This window comes from Periplaneta americana, chromosome 6 (genome assembly GCF_040183065.1).
Source record: "Periplaneta americana isolate PAMFEO1 chromosome 6, P.americana_PAMFEO1_priV1, whole genome shotgun sequence".
Lineage (NCBI taxonomy): Eukaryota > Metazoa > Arthropoda > Insecta > Blattodea > Blattidae > Periplaneta > Periplaneta americana.
In genome coordinates this window covers 32,204,707-32,229,289 of record NC_091122.1, presented here as the reverse complement: position 1 = coordinate 32,229,289, position 24,583 = coordinate 32,204,707, and positions in this window count along the sequence as shown.

The following is a 24,583-nucleotide window of genomic DNA, read 5'->3' as shown; positions in this document are numbered from 1 at the left end:
TACATTGAAATAAAGTATATAGTTGTGTTCATAGCTGATCGAAAACTTGAGACCGATAGTGTATATAACCGTTAAACAGTGAGAAACTCGAAACAGCTATTATTCTTAAGAGAATTGTTTGGAAAATATTTCTTTAGTCTATTCTTAAATTGGTTTGAAGTCTGACAGTCTCTGACCTCACTAAAGTCATGGTGAAAAAAAAAATATATATATATAAATTTGTAGCAGATATAAAGGCATATATAATTGAAGAGAATACGAATTGAAGAAGTGCAGTTTTAATCTATACTAATAATAAATCTGTAGCCGAAATTTTTCTGGTAATTTTCAATTTTCAAAAAATAATTGGTCCTAACATATATAATTAACCACCCTGAAACCGAAAATCGCTTTTTTTGAAATTTTTGTTTGTATGTCTATCTGTCTGTATGTTTGTTACCTTTTGACGCGATAATGGCTGAACGGATTTCGATGTAAATTGGAATATAAATTAAGTTCGTTGTAACTTAGATTTTAGGCTATATGGCATTCAAAATACAATATTTAAAAGGGGGGTTATAAGGGGGCCTGAATAAAATAAATCGAAATATCTCGCTTATTATTGATTTTTGAGAAAAATGTTACATAACAAAAGTTTCTTTAAAAATAATTTGCGATAAGTTTTACTCTTTGCAAAATTTTGATAGCACTGATATTTAATGAGATAAATGAGTTTTAAAATTAAAATAACTGCCATATAAGGCCGTGTAATGAATTAAAAAACAAATGACTTCGTCTATAAGGAGCCTTGGACATCAACAATCGAAAGCTATGAAAGATAGCCTACAGAGAATGTTTCTGTGTTTGCAAGAAGTATGTAATCTCGGAAGCTAAATTAACCGATTTGTATAATTAATTATTATTTCACCATTGGAAAGTGTAGTTTCTCTAGATGGACATAATGCTATAATGTTATTACAGTAACTTCTGATCTAATATAATATAATATAATATAATATAATATAATATAATATAAGTTATTTGAAGGGTTCAGAACCATAGTGGGCCAAGCGCCATTTACTGAATACGTAGAAAACAAGGGTTAAAATTAAGTTATTACCATAATTCAATGGAAACCTATAACAAGTATAATAAAATATACACATTAAATCTAAATGATGTCAATCTTCATTAAACTATGGTTGCATGTAATAAAAATTAAGAAACAGGTTAAAGGAATTATCATTGCACCAAATGAGTGTCTCTGGACCAAAATGATCGCATTTTAATTATTTGGATGCAATTTAAATTAAGTAACATATTCAACGATTTATCCTTCTATCAAACACGAATGTTCCCTGGATCAAACGTCCTATTTTAATTATGTAATTACTTTATACTTATTTCTAACAGGTGCAGCGGAGCGCACGGGTACGGCTAGTTTTATTTATAAAACTTGATAACGTCGGACAGTCTCTGACGTGCTGTGGTAGAGAATTCAAGTGATGGGCTGTAGAAACGGTGAAAGATTAAATGAAAACAGTTGCATCGCGCAAGTATGAAGCTTATATATGGCCTTGATAGTTCCATGACATCGAACTACATAGTTGTAAACAACTCATTTCTAGCGCGTCAGTGTGAAAGCTGCCAAATGACTTTCGTCGAGAAAACTCCGAGACGCAGACGTCCACCCACTAGCCGTGCAGCTGATGACCCAACTCGGGCAGTCTTTTTGCATAATAGATGCGAGTGTTTTGTGTCGTGCCAGAAAAGAATCGATACCAGGCGGCCCAGAATTTGAAGGTTTATATAGCGACATCATTATAAACATGTAGGCAGCCGAGTTCATTGGCCTGTTATATCGATCGAGTGTTATCGATGTACGTATACCGTCACGCCTGCTTGTAACAGTGTGAAGGTTGAAGAATGAGTGACTGTCCTTGCCTCTCGTCTCCGGCTGATACCGATTCGTTTCATTGGCAAAGTCGCATTCTTTACCTATTGTTGAAGGTTGAGTGCTTAATAATGGATTTATATTTTTTCTTGCCGATTTATTGTACCTTTCACAGAACGATTCTTTTCGTTATTACGGTTTATATCAACGGGCTTTCACTGACAGCAGCACAACAGGCAGTCGAGTTCATCGTTCTGAGATCGAATCTCATATACGTCGACATTGATTGATAACAGGTTTGCCTCCGTTATAGAAAGACTCATCTTTCAACAGAAGCCTTTTTCATGCAGAAGTTTATTAAACGGCACCCTTGACATGGGGGTGGGGGAGGGAGAATCTGTCGGGTCTTGCGTATCCAAGTTTTTTTTTTTTAACTTATTTGACTGGAGAACCAAAATCATCAGCTTTAAATCCCTTCTCGAAAAATTATACATGGAGAAATACCACAGTCTAGTATATACAGCCACGAAGCTCAATATGTAGTAAATATGCATCCATAGATATAGTTCGCGCAAGAAACGATTACCAAAAACCAATGGTGGCGTTGCTGTCTGTTTTGACGTGTATATGTAGGCACGCAGAGGAGGGAGAGGTGCGGGCCGATGGAAGTACTGTCTCTTCCAAGAAGATGAACAAATGAGGACATCGCTGTGGAAATAAAGAACTTAGCAAGAGAAAAATTCGAAGCTAATTAAACGCGCAACATATGTTTACGAATAAAATAATAATACCGTGCGATACAAGACACGTATTCACATGCAATGGAACAAACTACTGTTCTCCAACCAGGAGAGCAACCGTGAAAGGAATGTGCTTACTATTGCGACATCTATTGGAGCGAAGTAGATATATAATATTACCGTTATAACGCCTGTTTAAAAACCATGCGCTCTCCTGCATTTGTTATTTCCTGTATGAAGAGATTAAAAGACCAGGAGATTAACAGTGATCTAATTTTGTAACTAGGGTAGTATAAACATGTGTGTATCAATGTTATTGTTTGTGCTGTGAGAGCGAGCCAATAGAGATATGAGTACCCACGTGTGTGACCTTATGAAATCAACATTCATTCACAGCATTACCCCGCTTCGTCTCATCCGGCAGAGACTTTCTCGTGGTTGGAGCACAGTAAAGTCGTAATGTAACTATCACAACGCAAGACTGATTCTATCGATGTCATTTATCTTCCGACTGTACTCTTGAATATCATTCAAGTTATCTCGTGACCTTTCCTGTCGCCCGCTCTTCCTTATCGCAGTGTTTGATTCGCATTCCTTCCGTCGGTATTCCGTGCTTGCGAGACCTATAGTTGCTAACCACTAGGATCGCTAATATCGCCTCATTACAGACAATGCGAAATAGTACCGGCACAGTCTATTGTTCCTAGCACCCTCACAACTTAAGCTTCGTGACTGTATATACTAGACTGTGGAAATATTGTGAAAGAAAGTTACACAAACTATCAATACGAAACGCAATGCATAAATACTGACCTAAAAACAGTGTAAAATTTACAGATCTGAAGAACATGTGCTTGATCTTCTTCTCCGGGATCCTTTACTCCTATAGTCCCGTCGCTCTAATTTCCGGCAGCCAATCGCGTTGCAGGTCGGCTACATTTAAACGTGTGCGTCTTGCGATTCGCTGATGAAGACGTTATTCATTTCTTAAGGCTCGATAAATAAGTACTTAATATAATCGCCCGCCATTTTGGCTCTTTCGTTGGCGTTCGCAGAAAGCACACGAAGACGTTATTTGCCGCTCAATTATTTGCTGAATTACAGTGCGTTTGATTTATTATCATAAGAGCTACGACATGATAATGTTTAACGGTGTGGCAAATAGATTCCTCGTATGGTAGCTCGGCAACGAAAGAACAAAAATAGCGAATGTTATTACCTACTTAGACTTTATAGAGCCTTCACTTCCTAAGACGTAAGCAAAGAGGAGGAGTCACGCCGGGAATAACAGCGTCCCGACTATAGTCAACTACATAATTACAACAATTGATAAAGTGTCGTAAAATGACCAATTTAAAAAAGTAAAAGAAATTGCAGTAGGGTTATATTCTTCTCATTATCACTTCTGCTTTATATTATACTTTCTACATTCCCATTTGCTTATTGATATTCTTGTATTTCTATGCTTGTTGATATTTTATTCTTGTTTCTGTTGTCATACTTTTAGTTGTTATTTTTTCCCTTACTTCCTCATCTCGTTTTTGTTCTTATTTTTGTTCGCCATCAAAATACCTCAACCTACGCAGTCTATAGCTCTCTTATCGAGTTGTTTTGCTTTCATGTTAGTCTGGAAGTATTAAAAAGACGTTGAAATTACAAAAGAAGGAAAAAGAGGACAATTTCTATGATGTCTCGTCACAAGCAGACCTGCTGAGTCTGCAAACAAACTTCCGAATCCGATTCTTCCATAAAATCTCAATATCTATTAAGGTACACGTTCCAAATAACGCCACCTTAACACTTCAGTCACTTTTGCTCTAGAAATAAGTTATGTACAAACACGAAAATTATGAAATAGAAACTGTAATCTTATCTTTACAAAATAGCACAATGAAAATGGATATATTATATACCAAACAAGAATTAGAACTCAAATAGGAAAACTTTGTAAGCTGGCGTTATTAGGAGCAGGTTGTCCAATTAACGCCACCTATTTTCTAGTAACCTATACACTTATAATTGTTAATTAATTATTTTTCCTAAGCAACACAAATTGAACTAAGCGACTAAATTTGAGTTTCTGTTAATAAAAGATACAAAATCACTCAATACTAATGAAAGATTCTTGATCTGAAACTGAAACACCAGATGGATTAGGAAAATATGTTTTCCAATGACTCCTTACTTAAAAAAAAAAAGAGACAATGTGACACAGTAGAAAGTTATTAAACACAAAGCATTAACCTTAGTTTAATATGAATGTTTTCCAATAAGTAAAACAAAATTAAGTTATGTAAAATAAAAATAAAAAAAATTTAAGAGTTCGATAAGCAATTGAATCAATATCATCACTGCACATTCTGAACATTTATAAGTTGAAAGCTTAGTGATTTTCCTGATGTTTTCACACTGATGCTGTACTGTCAGCCTTAGTACTAACATAACCTAAAATTTTGTCTGTAGACCTTTAATGTCACATGGCGTTAAAGCGCTACTGAGTACTTGATAACATGACGTGCCTGTTTCTCAAACATTTTCAAATTTTATAGATAGCAAATACTTTCTATACTTAGAAGAATGTTTAAGGATCACGAAAATATATAGTTCAATATAGTTATTATTTGCTCAACACGCAAAATAAAATATTGCCTTGATATAAGAACAGCCATTCACTATCAACACACAACAGGAAAATGATGGAATATAATGTCACTCGTAATTGTCAGCATACAGCTAGTAACTCATTTCATCACTAGATTGCAAGGGGATGCAGGCTATAGTAGTGCACTACCGAAAACTTGTGTCGTTAACAAATTTTAATAGGGTGGCGTTTTTGGCTCAGGGACCTTATTAATGTTAATGTCGAACTACTATAATAATAAATGGTACGACAAGACATTTCATGAAAGAGTGATAGGCCTACAATAGTATATTACGATAAAAGTTTGAGAAGTGCTTTGCATAAAATCGAGGAAAAGTTTGTAATGCATTTCATAAACGTGTATTGTACATTTTTTTCTACGATCATATTTTTAAAATTTCAAATACAACACAATATATAGTCAACTCCGAATACAGTGAACCTCTGCGGACTTGCATATCTGTCTTCCTCCGACGAGTTTAGCGCTGGGACCTGAGGAATTCTTGCCATCGGTGCGGGGGGGTTGCAGGTAGATTCTTTTGTTGCTACAGCCAAGCCGAGCCGAGCGGAGTGGGAAGTATTAATCGTCCAAAAATATGCAGTCTTCAGTCTTCTGTCTGATGTTAGCTGTGTTAATATTATATGAATTACTCATTAAATATTTCACCGTTACAAGTCATTTTTAAGGAAACATGCTGTGGAAAATTTTTGTTTTATTCTATTGGAATTTTAGAATATTTGTGATTGGTATCGTGAAAAACAGATTCCTCTAATGTCATGCGAAAATCATTTGTTGATGATATCTTAAAATACAAAATCAAGTAGTTTTACTTCTCAAGTGAGTTCAGCAGTACAGTATATTTAAATTGATTACTTTACAAATTTAATTGATTTCTACTAATCACTAAATTTTATAGTATGATTCTTCTTTTCATTTATATTATTGTAATTGTATTATGATGTTTCTTTTTATTTATTTTATTGTATTTGTATTTCTGGTGGTGTGATGGTCTTAACTTCACCAAAATAAATAATAAATAAGTAATAAATAAATAAATAAGTAAATAAATAAATAAATAGATAAATAAATAAAATTTTCTACAATAGTTTTCTTATCTGAACACGTAAGTACGAATGGTTTTATCTCTATCTCGCCAAAAATACGTTAGAAAACTAATAGGCATACTGCTCATGTAAATTGGGCGAATGTTTTCAGTATGATTGTACTTCCTTCCAGACTGCCGTTGTCACTGTCCCCTCCCACTCCAGTACCGCGCTAGACTAGTCGGAACCGCATTCCTCTCAGCACTAAACTCCTCAGAGGATGAGAGTATTTCGTTCACTATATCCGAAGTGTCTCTCCCCTAACCTTAAAAGACAGAAATTAATGAAATTGTTAACAAGAAAATAAAATATTTCATTTTTGTGGAATGGATTACACTGTATACTGTTACTCACAGTTGATTTACTTAAACTATGCTGTCGACCCACGTCCGCTTGCGAAAGACCACGTTCAATGTCACTTATAATATTCGCCTTATCTTCCAAAGAAACACTTTACGCTTCGACATTTTTATACAGTACGTTCACTGTTGGAACACTAGATCAGGTAGAAATGACAAACGCTGTTATGCTGTGAATGCGTATTCAGCCTTGGAATTTCCCGGGTCACTTAATGGAAACTGGGAAAGGGTTGGTGGAGTTTGAAAGCCATCGAAATCTTACCTCTGGACATAATGTCCGTTCCCTTTTAATAAAATAAGTCAGTTTCATTTTCCATTGTTTTGATGCTATCCGTCATAATTGAAATGTTTCTGAGAACAAAAAGCAGCCCTTTGACGGTGGAGGATTAGAAATAACAGTAGAGTAGTGTGCCTGAGAAGAGAATGTCAACCCTTCGACGGTGAAGTGAGGCAAGGTCGTCACGCATTGCCTGGATTTACAGTACAGCTCATTGTCTAGGAATCACTAATCCTACCTTTGTCCTTTGAATAAAGGAGTAAGAAACTTGAGATGTTGTTCTCAACACATTCTTTCAATTTATACAAGAAGGTCTAAGTTCAAATAAGAATTTGTCAGGAAACAAGGTTCACTATAACCGAAGCGAGAGTTCACTATAAACGGAGATATTAATGTACTTTTTAATGTTTGCGGGTTGGGACCAACGATTTAGATTCACTATAGCCGAATGTTCACTATATCCAGAGTTGACTGTGTTGTGCATTGAAAATTTAGAGCAATATTATTCCAACGCCTTCACAGAACTGCAATGTAATGATAGCTAAGTAACAGTAAGTGCACTGTAATGGGTCTATTTCAGCATAGATTTATGTTATGAAGCATGGTTTCCCTAGCAACAAGTTTCTGTGTGGGAATTCTAACTTTCAAGGCCTAACAACAGCTGTAAATACAACAGGAAAACACGATCGTGCAAAAAACTTATTTCAGTTCCAATATGATGGTAAAAACAGGAGTTTTGTGTAACTGTTTCACGAACAAAAGACATCATATTGCCACTTAGCAACGACTGAATAAATAGAAACCTTTTACAGTAAGGTAACAAGCGAAATAATGTGTGTTGAGGTTTGCTAAATTTGAAAGTGTAACATCATTTCAACTTCGGCTTTATCGTGAATATGGTGTTCGAAGAGTTCCGAATTACAAGGCGGTAATGTTATGGCAGTGGTTGCCAAACACCACGAAATTGTGACGTAATAGAAATGCAACCCGCACACCACCATCGCAGGGAGAGGGGTGGAGTGGGTATCTCCTCAGGTAATGCAGTGAATAACAGTGCAGAGACAGACTGTGACCAAAAAACGAAAGCAATATAATATTCTTCTACTTATTAATTATAGGCCTACATACCTTTTTCCATGTTAATTTTTTATCCTCCTATTAATTATTTTTGTATTATTAATAAAATAGTCGACCTGATTGGCGAGTTGGTATAGCGCTGGCCTTCTATGCCCAAGGCTGCGGGTTCGATCTCGGGCCAGGTCGATGGCATTTAAGTGTGCTTAAATGCGACAGGCTCATGTCAGTAGATTTACTGGCATGTAAAAGAACTGCGGGACAAAATTCCGGCACATCCGGCGACGCTGATATAACCTCTGCAGTTGCGAGCGTCGTTAACTAAAACGTAACATTAACATTAATAAAATAAAATAAATTTACTTTCTTATTTACCATAGAAAGAGCGTGTACTTTACATCAGCAGATATTTGAAATTAGAAAAATGTACCAGACTGGTCACGAAGTTGCAAATTACTCTACATATTTAAAAAAAAGTTGAAGTATTTTACTCCGATTAAGACATAGAAGCCGATATTTGTTATTGTTTATTCATTAATGAAATATTGAAATTACACTACATACGTAGAAAAGAAATGTGGAAGTATTTTACACCGATTAAAACACAGAAGCCGATACTTTTTATTGTTTATTTATTAATGAAATATTCAAATTACACTACATACGTCGAAAAAAAAAACGTCGAAGTATTTTACCCCGATTAAGACATAGAAGCCGTTACTTTTTATTGTTCGTTCATTATTCAAGTTACAGGTAAGGGCGTGGTAGTCTTCAAAACAAGAAAAATAATGACAACATACATTTTTCTTTTATACTTCATTTAAAATTTTACAACATATTAAGTATCTCATATTTTTGCCATATGCACAAAATAAATGCTTTTCCTCCCATGCTCCTTAAAATTAAATTTTTACTTACTATCTGTTTTCGAAAAGACACCGAAACATATTATCCTACACACTTGTAACATTACATGTGTACGTCCGCTGCTGATAAATGTCTTTAATTATATCGAAGTGATGGCTGTAAACAGAGGGTGGGGATATGATGCCATGGTTACGCTTGAGTGGAGACAGGGCATGTGTTGCGACACAGCTTTTGGCGAACACTGTATTATGGTATAACATGTCTTAAGAAAGTGAATCTGTTAACTTTTCGATAGCTGGTAAAATTCATGTTCTGGGAATAATAAGTTAATTAAGTAGTAAAATATCGCTGCAGTCGAAAAGTATTGGGAATAAATTTGAATAAGGAAGAAAAAAAAAATTCCTTCCCAGGCAGGATTTGAACCATGAAAGTCTTAGTTACCAGTCTGTCGTGCTCTGGAGTGAACAAGGCTCTGAAATCAGCTACAAGGGTCGGTCCGGGTTTTTTTGCCACTACTGTACATATTTTGAATGGAAAATTCTACATGACAGTTTTTTTTAAGGTTCCTTGGTGTAAGTACAGGGACATATTTTATTTTTACTAAGATTTTTATTATACCTGAAGTTTTTAATGTACTTCACTCCCATCCCCTCTACTAGTAAACTTCCAACCGTACTCCACACAGAACCAAGGCCGCTTATGCAGTCAAAGTCGCCTAGTAAACAGTACTGAGTTGGTGAGTAGGCTATAGTACGTTCCAGAAATATGTTCGCATTTTCCAGTGACGAAAGAGCTTTCAATATTGAATCATATTTTCGCACAGGTACTGTCGTCCGGTTTACCTACGTCGCATCCCGGTTTCCTCCATTCGCTTCTGCTCGCCCCTGTGTAAAGACTAGTGGCTGGGCTGTCTTAGCTCTTTTCTGAAAACATTAATTTCTGTAATATTATACAACTGTTTAAAATAACTTAAATAATATGGCGGCGTTGATTTCCCCTCTTTCTACAAACCTGCGACAAAACCACTTGGACGAAGAGTAGATAGCATGTCTGAGTAATTTATTTTATCTTTTCGAATCGGGCAGAAGTGAAGACTGAATTTACAATAGAGTAGGTACAGAATTATTTCAACGTGAGTTACTAGTACGAAGGACGAAACTGCTAATTGGAATTCGGTACAGTAGTCTGTAGTGCGATAAAAGAACTGAAGCCTCTATCGAAATGAACGGCCACCATTTTCAAAAATGTGTTTAAATATCCATATTATGATTATTTTTCAATTTAACTTCATTATCTATATTGTACGCTAATGTGCTGTAGACAGTAAAATAAAGACTGTATAATGAATACTTCCGAATGGATAGCTCAGTTCGTGAGTAAAAACACTTATTGTTAATACAGTACTGTATTTTGATTAAACAAAAACCTAATGAAAATTATCAAACTAAAAATCGCGATATTTCCTAGTTTACGTAAGTGGATGAACTACATTTTTTCATTCCTATACCTAGTAAAGTTATTTGTTTGTATTTTACGCCAGTATCATCGAACTTCTGTCGTGGAAGGGGGTAGCAACTGTTAATCCAAAGGTGTAGCCAGGTTAATATTAGAAACTAGCCGTACCCGTGCGCTCCGCTGCACCCGTTAGAAATAAATATAAAGTAATTACGTAATTAAAATAGGACATTTGATCCAGGGAACATTCGTGTTTGATAGAAGGATAAATCGTTTAATATGTTACTTAATTTAAATTGCATCCAAATAATTAAAATGCGATCATTTTGGTTCAGAGACACTCATTTGGTGCAATGACAATTCCTTTAACATGTTTCTTAATTTTTATTACATGCAACCATAGCTTAATGAAGATTGACATCATTTAGATTTAATGTGTATATTTTATTTTACTTGTTATAGGTTTCCATTGAATTATGGTAAGCTTAATAACTTAATTTTAACCCTTGTTTTCTACGTATTCAGTAAATGGCGCTTGGCCCACTATGGTTCTGAACCCTTCAAATAACTTAAATTATATTATATTATATTATATTATATTATATTATATTATATTATATTATATTATATTATATTATATTATATCAGAAGTTACTGTAATAACATTATAGCATTATGTCCATCTAGAGAAACTACACTTTCTAATGGTGAAATAATAATTAATTATACAAATCGGTTAATTTAGCTTCCGATATTACTTCATACAAACACAGAAACTTTCTCTGTAGGCTATCTTTCATAGTTTTCGATTGTTGCTATCCAAGGCCCCTTATAGACGAAGTCATTTGTTTTTTAATTCATTACACGGCCTTAGATGGCAGTTATTTTAATTTTAAAACTCATTTATCTCATTAAATATCCGTTCTATAAAAATTTTTCAGTGAATGAAATTTATCGCAAATTATTTTTAAAGAAACGTTTGTTATGTTACATTTTCCACAAAAATCAATAATAAGCGAGATATTTCGATTTATTTAATTCAGGCCCCCTTATAACCCCCCTTTTAAATAATGTATTTTGAATGCCATATAGCCTAAAATCTAAGTTACAACGAACTTAATTTATATTCCAATTTTCATCGAAATCCGTTCAGCCATTGTCGCGTGAAAAGGTAACAAACATACATACATCAAACAGACAGACATACAAACAAAAATTTCAAAAAAGCGATTTTCGGTTTCAGGGTGGTTAATTATACATGTTAGGGCCAATTATGTTTGGAAAATCGAAAATTACCAGAAAAATTTCGGCTACAGATTTATTATTAGTATAGATGTTAGTAAAAATAAAATGATGTCCCTGTACAATGGATGTACTGAATCGGATGAGTAAGGACTAATATAACTCGTCTACTTTAATTATAAATTTGTATATAATTCGAATGACAGTCATGCATGAGCTCTTTTGCCTGAAAGCAGCTCAAGAATGGTGGATCATATAAAACAGTACGAATGATTAATGGTCGCGTATATGGTAAACAATAATTTTTATAGCCTGTCAAATCGCAACGGATTGAATCAGGAGCAAAATGGAGCAGTGGGAGCGATATCGCCGAGGTCCATCTAGCGCCCTGCCCGGCCCTGCCCGGCGTCCAGTCGCAAGGGGAGGGCGTTGACATGCACTGTGTGCCATCAACGTCACCTGCTGCCGATTTATGGTCCCCTGATCGTAAACTGCTAGCCAGCCGTCGGTCAAGTGAAACCACCATCACCGCGCAAACACAGCGGCAATTCCTCACGTATTACACATTGAGCCAGTCCTCCACACGCCCATACTTCCCAGCATCGCGTCGGGATGCAGTTGCTACGCGACAAAACCCTACCAAGATCCCGAAAGCAGGAGATTTCACGAGAATCTGTATTCGGCAAATAAAGATTCAATAGCCGGTATTATTCTTCGTGTTTAACCTCTTCCCTTAGTATATATTTTACCAGTTTTGTGAGAAAAAGTGGCATATTTTTTGCTTGTTTTCCGCACAGAACCAATACGCGGTAAGTGTGAAGTACCACATTCAGTATTCCCAACGTAACACACATAACAATTTCCCTCTCCTTACCGCTTAAGCGCGACATTCATTTTACTGCTTTAGGCTTTTAACATATTATTTTTAGAGACGTTTAACATAGTAATAATTATAAATTGGAAACTTACCACTGCAATTTCACCGAAATTGCACTGTTAATTATTGTTTTTAAATATAAAAAAAAATAAGTAAAGTCTACTACTCCACGAAACTTATTGCATTCCTGATACAAGTAACATTAAGGAAGCCGTGAAAAAATCAACAAGATTCCAGATGCCGATGTTATTACTGCAATATGTTATATAAATAATATTGTTAAAATATTAAAATGAAAAATAAATCATTACATAACCTTACCGTTTGTTTTAAGTTCGGATTTATAGACTGGGGGAAAAAAAAAGACAGACGTATATCACGGCCTGCTGGAGTATAGTAAATACAGAAAACATTTCATAGCAACGATGTTGAAGAAAGATATTTGGTGTTCCGAAGTTGCCGTCATTAAACAGAAACCAACATGGAGATTTCATTGCAACTAATTAGAAATTCCTCTTTCAGGTATGTAATAAACGATCTTCGCACAAAATAATGTACGATACACGAGCGGTATGTTTGTTTTCATGTTCTCGGAAATTAAAAAAGCTCAACTACGTTTCGCTTTTTCAATCTTTTCCTCGAACATGAAAACGTCAACATACCGCTCTTGTAACGTATATTACTATTGTGCGAGATCGTGCGTATTTGCTTGTTTTCCGCACAGAACCAATACGCGGTAAGTGTGAAGTACCACATTCAGTATTCCCAACGTAACACACATAACAATTTCCCTCTCCTTACCGCTTAAGCGCGACATTCATTTTACTGCTTTAGGCTTTTAACATATTATTTTTAGAGACGTTTAACATAGTAATAATTATAAATTGGAAACTTACCACTGCAATTTCACCGAAATTGCACTGTTAATTATTGTTTTTAAATATAAAAAAAATTAAGTAAAGTCTACTACTCCACGAAACTTATTGCATTCCTGATACAAGTAACATTAAGGAAGCCGTGAAAAAATCAACAAGATTCCAGATGCCGATGTTATTACTGCAATATGTTATATAAATAATATTGTTAAAATATTAAAATGAAAAATAAATCATTACATAACCTTACCGTTTGTTTTAAGTTCGGATTTATAGACTGGGGAAAAAAAAAAGACAGACGTATATCACGGCCTGCTGGAGTATAGTAAATACAGAAAACATTTCATAGCAACGATGTTGAAGAAAGATATTTGGTGTTCCGAAGTTGCCGTCATTAAACAGAAACCAACATGGAGATTTCATTGCAACTAATTAGAAATTCCTCTTTCAGGTATGTAATAAACGATCTTCGCACAAAATAATGTACGATACACGAGCGGTATGTTTGTTTTCATGTTCTCGGAAATTAAAAAAGCTCAACTACGTTTCGCTTTTTCAATCTTTTCCTCGAACATGAAAACGTCAACATACCGCTCTTGTAACGTATATTACTATTGTGCGAGATCGTGCGTATTTGCTTGTTTTCCGCACAGAACCAATACGCGGTAAGTGTGAAGTACCACATTCAGTATTCCCAACGTAACACACATAACAATTTCCCTCTCCTTACCGCTTAAGCGCGACATTCATTTTACTGCTTTAGGCTTTTAACATATTATATTTAGAGACGTTTAACATAGTAATAATTATAAATTGGAAACTTACCACTGCAATTTCACCTAAATTGCAATGTTAATTATTGTTTTTAAATATTTGCATTCCTGATACAAGTACCATTAACGAAGCCGTGAAAAAATCAACAAGATTCCAGATGCGGATGTTATTACTGCAATATGTTATATAAATAATATTGTTAAAATATCAAAATGAAAAATAAATCATTACATAACCTTACCGTTTGTTTTAAGTTCGCATTTATAGACTGGGGGAAAAAAAGACAGACGTATATCACGGCCTGCTGGAGTATAGTAAACACAGAAAATATTTTATAGCAACAATGTTGAAGAAAGATATTTTGGTTTTCCGAAGTTGCCGTCATTAAACAGAAACCAACATGGAGATTTCATTGCAACTAATTTGAAATTCGTCTTTCAGGTATGTAAAAACGATCTTCGCACAAAATAATGTACGATACACGAGCGGTATGTTTGTTTTCATGTTCTCGGAAATTAAAAAATCTCAACTACGTTTCGCTTTTTCAATCTTTTCCTCGAACATGAAAACGTCAAAATACCGCTCTTGTAACGTATATTACTATTATTTTCGTAAAGACGTCATTAATTATTGTAGAATCACTGTACGACACTAATTTTCTTACATACCTAAAAATCACTATGAAATAGACATACATTCATATCTGAATTATTATCCCGAGTTATCTCGTGCACCTTGATTCCAGCTCTGGTAGTTGTCCCACTTTGATTTTCTCCTGAACTATTTACCAACTTATGTTTTTTTTTATGGATTAATTTATGAGGTACAATACCAGTGCTGTTATCAAGGCGTTAAATGTTGCTTGTCGTGTGATGGACTCGAAAGCAGGGTATTACGCACAGTGGCACATTGCATTCTGGACAGTAGTGTCTGCTCTCCTATATGAGAGCGTTTTGGGAAGAATGGTGTAGCAGTCATTGAATATTTGTACCAGTACATCTGTTCTTCAGGTTTGTGAATAATGTTCTGCAGTATCACTATGCCCAAAAGTAGTCTGTAGAGTCTGTAGTAGGCCGCCACGAATTATTTTCAGCATTCTGTGAACACTTATTAGCATGCCGAATCGTCTCCTCGAATATAATGTTAAAGAATAATTTAAAAAATTGAGAATTATCGTTATCAGAAACATTGTTAAAATTTCAGGGAATGGGGACCTCGGAGGTGCAGAAGAAATGGTGCCAGATGTCTTCTATTCAAACCACTGTCGAAAAGACGCGACATCAACTGATCTGAATTTGTTTGTTGGTCTATAACTTCGTCTTCTGATACCGATGTTTCATTTCCTAATCTTCTACAGGAATATATTCCTGATCAAAAGTTTCGGAATCACTAACTTGATCCATCTTGACACAAAACAGCACAAAAAACACTAAACACAAACAGAAACCGCCAAAACTAACTAGCATCTACTCACTACTGTGTGTGAATGCTATATGAGCATAGAATTCCACTCGCAAGGAAGAAGTACAAAAAACACCACCAGATATAGTAATATCACTAACTTCTGTAGCCATCTAGTAAAGAAAAGGTTAATGGAAGCATGGAAACGTATGTATTCGGGATAATAATCCATAGCAGCAAAAATAGGACTCAAACGATTTAACTCGGGTTAATAAATTTTGATAAAAGTTAGTAACCCGAGTTAACTCGGGTTAATCAGGGAAGTGGTTAATAATTAATTTTCTTTCTTATAAGTACGGAGCGGATGGTGATGACCTGAAACTCTACTTAAAATGGTCATTAAAATGCCCTTAAGGGAAAAGGATGGTATTTTTTGGTGAAAATTGAGTGAATTAAAAAAAATTAATTTTTTTCCTTAAAATAGTCTGTGATATGTGTAGAATACATTGTATAATATTTTGTAGGTATTTGTGCCCTTATCGGATGTTGAGACGCCATTTTTAAACTTCCTGCGCTCTGGAGTTTTAAATCACACTGCCCTTCGTTTGCTGTTTCCGGAACTTCATTTTTTTTCAAAACCAAATTTTTCTTTAAAATACTCTGTGATGTGTGTGGAATACATTGTATAACATTTTGTGGGTACCTGTGCCCTTATTGGATGTTGAGACGCCATTTTTAAAGTTCCTGCGCTCTGGATTATCAAATCACACCCCCTTTGATTGCTGGTTCTGGAACTTTATTTTTTTTTGCTACATTGCCAGACAAAAATCGATATAATTTTTTAACTATTAAAGATATATGCATGAAATTTAGAATTCACGTTCTCTGGACTACTAGGAAACTTTTCTCTCTAACAGAGTTTTCCTAATTGATTTAATTTTAAAAACAAGTCTGTTTGTTTTCAAGAAAGAAAATAAAAAAAAATGTTATTAAATATTAATTGCTTATTTTACAAATGTAGGGACTAATATCACAATTCTGTTACAGACAGTTTGTAGAGCATGCTTTTACAAATAAATTGTAACAAACTGTTTGAATTTATCTTTAAAAATGGCTTAGATATATCGAGTTTAGTGAAATCCTGCATTGGGTACATTTTTTTTTCAAATCTGGCTCCCAAATATTTTTTCAAAATATTTATATTTGGTTGAGTTGCTATAGCCATGAGCTCTCTACATACAAAAAAATTAATATTTTACACGAAATAGGAAAAACGTTGTAAAAAGTACCGTCCTCTCCCCTTAAACTAATGCAAAAATGACATAAAATTAAAAGAAAATGACATTTAAATATTATTCACCGTACTTGCACCACAACTTCTTAAAAATCAGTCACCTTGTTTCAATGACTGCCTGCAAATCTCGGAGAGAGGAGGCAACTTCCTGGAATTTGGCTAAGATAAAGGAAAAGAACATGCAAAAAAATGAAAGTTTTAAGGGAAAACTATAGATTTTAATGAGGGTTTACAGTGTGTTTCAATCAGGGGTGGTCCATGTCAGTGCCTTCATTCTCCGTCTCCTCCTTCCGCGCTTCACTTTTGTTACCAGATCTTCCAGATGAGGGAGTGTGAATGACAAAACAAATTGTGGGCGCAGCGTGCATTCTTGCAATCTTTGTGTTAAAAATAATGTCTACTACAGTAGACATCCTTTCCGAACCATGTTGAGGACACAACGTCCTGTCCAGGACATGGTGAAAGTTTACCCCCTTCCAAACATAAATTCCAAAGACACCCTCGTACCGACAAAAGAACAGTAGCGGTTAAAGCCCTCACTTAAACTAAGCTGCTGTCAAGTATTTTATATTACTTCCGTTGTGTGAAGTGAAGCCTTCAGTGGAATGAGGGATGAACTTCAGAGTCTGTTCCAAACTACAAAACTCAAACTTCACTGTTATTCACTTATTCAGTAGGTAATTACTATTGACGTGTTTGGTTAGAAAATGATTTGACAGACATATCGGTAAAGAAGAAAGTAAAATGCATTCTAAATGATGTAAAAGTTCTTCAAATTATTAAAAATGACCAAAAAAATTAAAAAAAGACCTGTTAAAAAACGTCAAAAAATGCAAAAAAATGCAGTATAAGAAATTATTTTTTAAAGTTGATATCAACATAGAAAGAATTTCTATATTAATAGGCATCGTCCTAAGATGAAAAATAAGAAGATTTTTCATCAACATCCGCCCCCTACATATAAGTAGGGACCTATCCTATTCTGTACCAGATAAGGTTAATGACGTCATTTTTCGCAAATTATAATACTTCTGAGTGTTAAAGTACAGATTGCTGCGTGTTCATGTTCACATATTTCGAAATGCTTTCATCATACTATTTTCTTAATTTACTCTTTGTTAAAATAAGTACTCACACATGTTAAACACATATACGACGAGAAAATAAAAAATGGCGTAATGGCGTAATGGCGCTGTAGTCAAATCGGACTAAATTATTATTCATCTGTTTTGTAGTGATTTAATTTGAAAACTAGGACAACACATGGGGACGTGTTCAACGTAATGAGCTTAAAGATAAAAACATCGAGGCGAGGTTAAATCGCAGAATGTATTTTAATGTTGGAAATAGGCGTTCAGGGAAATTTTATTATAGTTGTCCATCAATGTACGACAATACAGTGTGCATAACAGAACAAATCAGATATTCACTTGTATGTGAGACTGTTTTATAGTTGTTTAATCAACTGTACAAAGACAGGTCTGAACCTCATAAATGATACCATAAGACAGCCGTGGCGAAAATGTCATCGTGCGCCGAGCCACTGTGTAACCTGCAACGTGCATAGCACATATGAAGGGAGGCGGACACCCAAAGGGGAAGTGAAGCAACTGTCTTACTTATTAACGGATTTTCATTTTCCTTACGTCAATCACTTAAATACAATTTTATACAGTACAAGGCTACAAACTAATGTTTAGTACGTGTAACGAAGAAAGAAATGAACAATAAAACATAGGACACATTATCACAACCTAAAATTAACTGTCTTCAGAATGTCTCTGCGACAGAGTTTCAAAATCAGGAATTATGTCATTTACTGCCAGTCGTAGTTGATCACGAAGGTGTTTGTCTGTCAGTCGTGATCTGAATTTGGTTTTTACTATTTTCATTGTTGAAAATAATTTTTCACATACGTAAGTTGTAGCGAACATGGCTTCAAAAGAGAAAGCGAAAGAACGAAGCTACGCATATTTATTTTTTGGCAAAGATTTGAAAAGTTCAACATTTGTCAAGTCCTTACATCTAGCTTTCATTTAACATCACATTGTAAATCTGTGAGTTTAAATTGAAGATCTAACCGCATTATTCGTACATCTGCTGAAAAAGGATTGACGTACAGAGATAATAATAATAATAATAATAATAATAATAATAATAATAATAATAACACTTAACCTTTTAATGTTTCATCATTAACATGTAGTATAATGCCGTTTTATGTTATAAAAAACCGTTTTCCTCGTAATACTTGTGAACAAATTATACGTTTAGGCTAATGTTTTCATCATATTGGCAGCAAAAAAATGCGTCCTCCCAGCCTACTTGAAACTTTCGTTTTTGTAGAGGTACTTGTATTCGAGAGAGACATTGCGATGATATGCCACTCGCAGATCAGAGACAAATATAAATGGAACGGAGTTTGACTCCAGTGAGTGAGAGGGTGGGGGTTGTGGGAGGTAGAAAGCAAGAGAAATGCACAGCTATCATTGCGAGCCACAATGTGCTCGTGAGTCACACTTTCGCCACGGCTGCCATAAGACATTACTCTTGAGGCAACCAAGCCAGGAGATAATGGAGTATGTTGTTTTATAGTTAATCCAATTAAATTTATTTAACTTAATGGTATGGAGCTTCTTGAGCTCAAAACAGATTATGAATGAAATATATTCAGAAATAAAAAAATATTCAGACCTGTGGTACAGAGGAATTCGCGTATTTTCATTTCTATCTTGTGCAAAAATCGTTTCTTCCTTTCTAAATTGTAATTCATGGTGCTGAAGATTCTCTATGTTTCCGAGCCCACTTTGGAAGTCTGCCATTTTCGTTTGTAAGCAGGTTGTAAACAAATGTGTACACCGAAATTTTGTTTGCCTTTTTTTACATTTAACGCTTATACAGGGACATCATTTTACTTTTACTAACATTACTAATATTAACCTGGCTATAACTTTGGATTAACGGTTGAGAACCGGAAACACTGTTTGTTACCCCCTTCCACGGCTTGAGTTCTATGATACTGGCGTAAAATACAAACAAATCACTTCACTAGATATAGGAGGGAAGTAAAATAGTTCATCCATTTACGTAAACTAGGAAATATAGCAATTTTGTGTTTCACAATTTTCTGTTTAATAAAAATACAGTACTGTATTAACAATAAGCGTTTTTACTCACGAACTGAGCTATCCATTCGGACGTATTCATTATGCAGTGTATATTATACTTTCTGCAGCACATTAGCGTACACTATAGAGAATGAAGTTAAATTGAAAAATAATCATAATATGGATATTTAAACACATTTGAAAATGGTGGCCGTTAATTTCGATACAGACTTCAGTTCTTTTGTGCATATTATACCACTATAGACTATTGTATCTAATTCCAATTACCAGTTTCGTCCTTCGTACTAGTAACTCATTTTGAAATAATTCTGTACCTATTCTATAAAAGAGTACCTTACGTACTGTAAATTCAATCTTCACTTCTGTCCGACCCGCACAGATAAAATTACTCAGACATGTTATCTACTGTCCGTCCAAATGGTTATGTCGCAGGGTCGTAGAAAGGGGGAAAATCACGTGACAGTTAATTACTTAACGAGGTCCTTTTATTTAAGTTACTTTAAACAGTTGTATACTATTACGTAGACGTCCAATTCCTAATAGAAATTAATGTTTTCAGAAAAAAGCTAAGACAGCCCAGCCACTCGACTTTCTCTTCTTTTTTTTTAAGTGGAATCACACTATCGATAATTTATTACGATGTTGTTCATATATGCTGCCCTCTTGAGTAATACCCCTGATCACATATAACAGATTGATCAGCTTAATGGACTTTCAAAGCAACCACTTTTATCAGTTTCACTATGCTGCCATCTAGCGACTACGAAAGAAGTCACGTTATAACCCTTATGGAATTGTATGGAGCAAACAGTACTTCCATCTAGCTGTTGTTACCAAAAATATGCCTTATCGACGGTGTAGGCTCTGGTACATAACATAAATTCAAACAAATACTTCCGTCATTGACGGTCTTAGTAATCAATTTTCTTTAACAAAACCTATTTACATTTCAATTTATAAAATAATATTTTTGTAAAAGGCAAGGGTCCAATAGACCTGGTACTTTTAATAAAAACATCTAAAAAGAAAGTAGGCTCTGGTGGGTGTTCTCATTTTATGTTGATATTTCATAACTTTGGAATAGCCAATCTGATATATATATATATATATATATATATATATATATGATGTGGGGTAATATAAAATATGACTTTTAGAACTTTATGAAAAATCTATTATTGTGCTGCCCTCTTAAACACAACTCAGTATTACGTCAGCACAGCTGTTCAGTGTTCCTTATGTAAGTCGAGTAGAACATTCTTGACTAAATCTGTGTAAATTCGTCCGAAATTCCCTTTTCTAAAAGCTATCATACTATCCATAATTTCTTACGATGTTGCCCATAATATGCACTGCCATTTTCAGTAATACGAAATATGATTTTTAAGAAAGATCTTCATATGTGCTGCCCTCTATAAACACGACTCAGTAATACGTAAGCATAGTTCTCAGGAACATGATCAGTGTTTCTCATACAAGCAGAGTAGAACATTCTTGACTAAATCTGTGCAAATTCGTCATAAAGTGCATTCACCTGTCTATAATGCCTTACGATGTTGCTCATAATATGTGACACGAAATATGTTTTTTATAATTAAGAAAAATTTTGATACGTGCTGCCCTCTGTAAACACAACTCAGTAATACGTTCTCAGGAACATGATCAGTGTTCCTCGTACAAGCAGAGTAGAACATTTTTAACTAAATCTGTGCAAATTTGTTCTAAATTGCCTTTTCTAAGTGCATTCATCTGTCTATAATGTTTTACGAGTTGCTCATAATATGTAACACGAAATATGTTTTTTATAATTAAGAAAGATCTTCGTACGTGCTGTCCTCTGTAAATACAACTCAGTAATACGTAAACATGGTTCTCGGGAACATGATCAGTGTTTCTCATACAAGCAGAGTAGAACATTCTTGACTAAATCCGTGCAAATTCATCCTAAATTCCCTTTTCTAAGTTCATTCACCTGTCTATAATGTTTTACGAGTTGCTCATAATATGTGCTACTCTCTTCAGTAATGCGAAATATGATTTTTATAATTTTATAAACGATCTTCATATGTGCTGCCCTCTTTAAACACAACTCAGTATTACGTAAGCATAGTTTCCAGAACGTGATCAGTGTTTCTCATACAAGCAGAGTAGAACATTCTTGACTAAATCTGTGCAAATTCATCCTAAATTCTCTTTTCTAAGTGCATTCACCTGTCTATAATGTTTTACGAGTTGCTCATAATATGTACTACTCTCTTCAGTAATGCGAAATATGATTTTTATAATTTTATAAACGATCTTCATATATGCTGCCCTCTTTAAACACAGCTCAGTGTTACGTAAGCTTAGCTTCGAGAACGTGATCAGTGTTTCTCATATAAGCTGAGTGGAATATTCTTGACTACATACAGTATGTGCAAATTCGTTCTAAATTTCCTTTTCTAAATGCAATCACACTATCTATAATTTCTTACCATATTGTTAATAATGTATGCTGTCCTCTTCAGTAATACGAAATATGATTTTTATTATTTTAAGAAAGATTTTCTTATGTGCTGTCCTCTTTCAAAACAACTCAGTACTACGTAAGCATGGTTCCCAGGAACATGAATAGTGTTGTAGAACACACTTGGCTAAATCTGTGTAGTATCTAGTGGATGTGCTGATCGTGGATACGTATGTCAGCAGCCGAAGGCGTATCGGTAGTGATATACAGTATTTATTATTGATAGATAATTACAAATTCCCTTTCCATTGAAAATAAATAGAGATGGTGAACATAAGTGTAGAACATCAAATCATACAGAAAATGTTTATATCCTAGGAGAAGAGAACTTTATCTAAAAACAAATGGACCATAAGTGAGATGCTGTGTCGGTTGGGATAAAACGTAAATCAGTGGAAAATATGTGCAGCTGTCATCTAGACTTCTACACAGTGCTCTACCGACTATACCAATCGCCTTACAACAAACATTCTGTCGTGAATTGAACGTATTATTTACAATGCAAGAAGAGAAATATTTCCAGTGACGGAAAATTAGGTCCATAAAACTCTTCAAGAAGTGTTTACCTGTGAAAACTAGTTAATATACATATATATTTCTTTTGTTTACTTGTGAACGATTTAGTCTCTCTCATATATTAATATTATCCTTGTTACAACAATTTGAGGTATTTGTGCGCAAATGATAGACGGAATATTTGACTGTTGTCCTAAAGTATACACCCAACTATTTACTGTATGTGGGTATATGAATGAACATTACATCCCTTTGGTATTTTGTGTGTTACCGGACAAAAGTGCCTAGACTTCGATAATTGTTTTACAGTGTGAAAATTAACATTGGTGTTTTCTCCGAAAGAAATACTAGGGGATTTTGAAGTGACAATTCACAATACATTTTTTGCCTTATTGACAAACGTCAAAATAATGGAGTGCAGATATTAGTTTTCTTAGGGATTTTGACGTAGATTTGAATCGTTAGGATTGACGAAAAGTACACCGATCGAACTGAAGTTGGGAAGTGGGTAGCGTGTTGTTTTGGACTCCAGTATTTACCATCGGTGGATGTCGGAGACGCATTCATCACAGAATTACCTTCAGTACAAGCACTGGATGACAGGTTAGTAAATTTAGGATTGGTACGGTATTTCTGTACTATTGTCAAACGGATCGTACTGCCGACGCCAATTTTACATTCAAAATAAAGGTCGAAAGTTGATGTGAACGTGGTGTTCATCGGAGAGGTGCGGGAATTTGTGATAAGTTAGATTAGGCTTTTTTGTGTGCCTTGCGTATACGAATGTGACAGGTAAGGTGAGATGAGGTTAGGTTAGGTTAGGTGTTTGCTGTGCCTTGCATATACGAATCTGTGACAGGTTAGGTTAGGCTAGGCTTTTGTCATGCCTTTCATATACGCATTTTGGTCGGTAGGTGGATAGTTAACCTCTTTCCTTTGGTAACTTAATTCAGTTAAACTAATGCTGAGAGACAGTAGGTGCGGGAATTTGTGATAGGTTAAATTAGGCTAGATAGGTTTAAGCTTTTTGTGTGCTTTGCGTATACGAATGTGACAGGTGAGGTGAGGTGAGGTGAGGTTAGGTGTTTACTGTGACTTGCATATACGAATCTGTGACAGGTTAGGTTAGGTTGGCTTTTGTTATGCCTTGCATGTACGCATTTTGGTCGGTAGGCGAGTGTGGATAGTTAACCTCTTTCCTTTGGTAACATAATTCAGTTAAACTAACGCTGAGGTAGTTCCTTTCCTACTCCGCTTATGCATCTTCAACTGTCTTACCAGTGATATCAACATAACGCCGCGGCGGTGACATTACGAAAGTTTCACGCTAGTATACACTTACATTATGTCTTGCATATACGAATCTGGGTCAATGTAGAGTATCCACCGCCCACTGAACGAATATTGGTTAAACGAGCGTTGAGCGACTTCCGCCGATTTGGGAATAGTCACCGATGCACTTAGGTTAGGTTAGTTTAGTTTAGTTTTTTATTATCCCGTCAAGATGAAGGTGAAAGCGATTGAGTGTGATTTTTTGTTTTCTATGTTGGCAGTTCAAGTGCGTCGGTGTCTATTCCAAA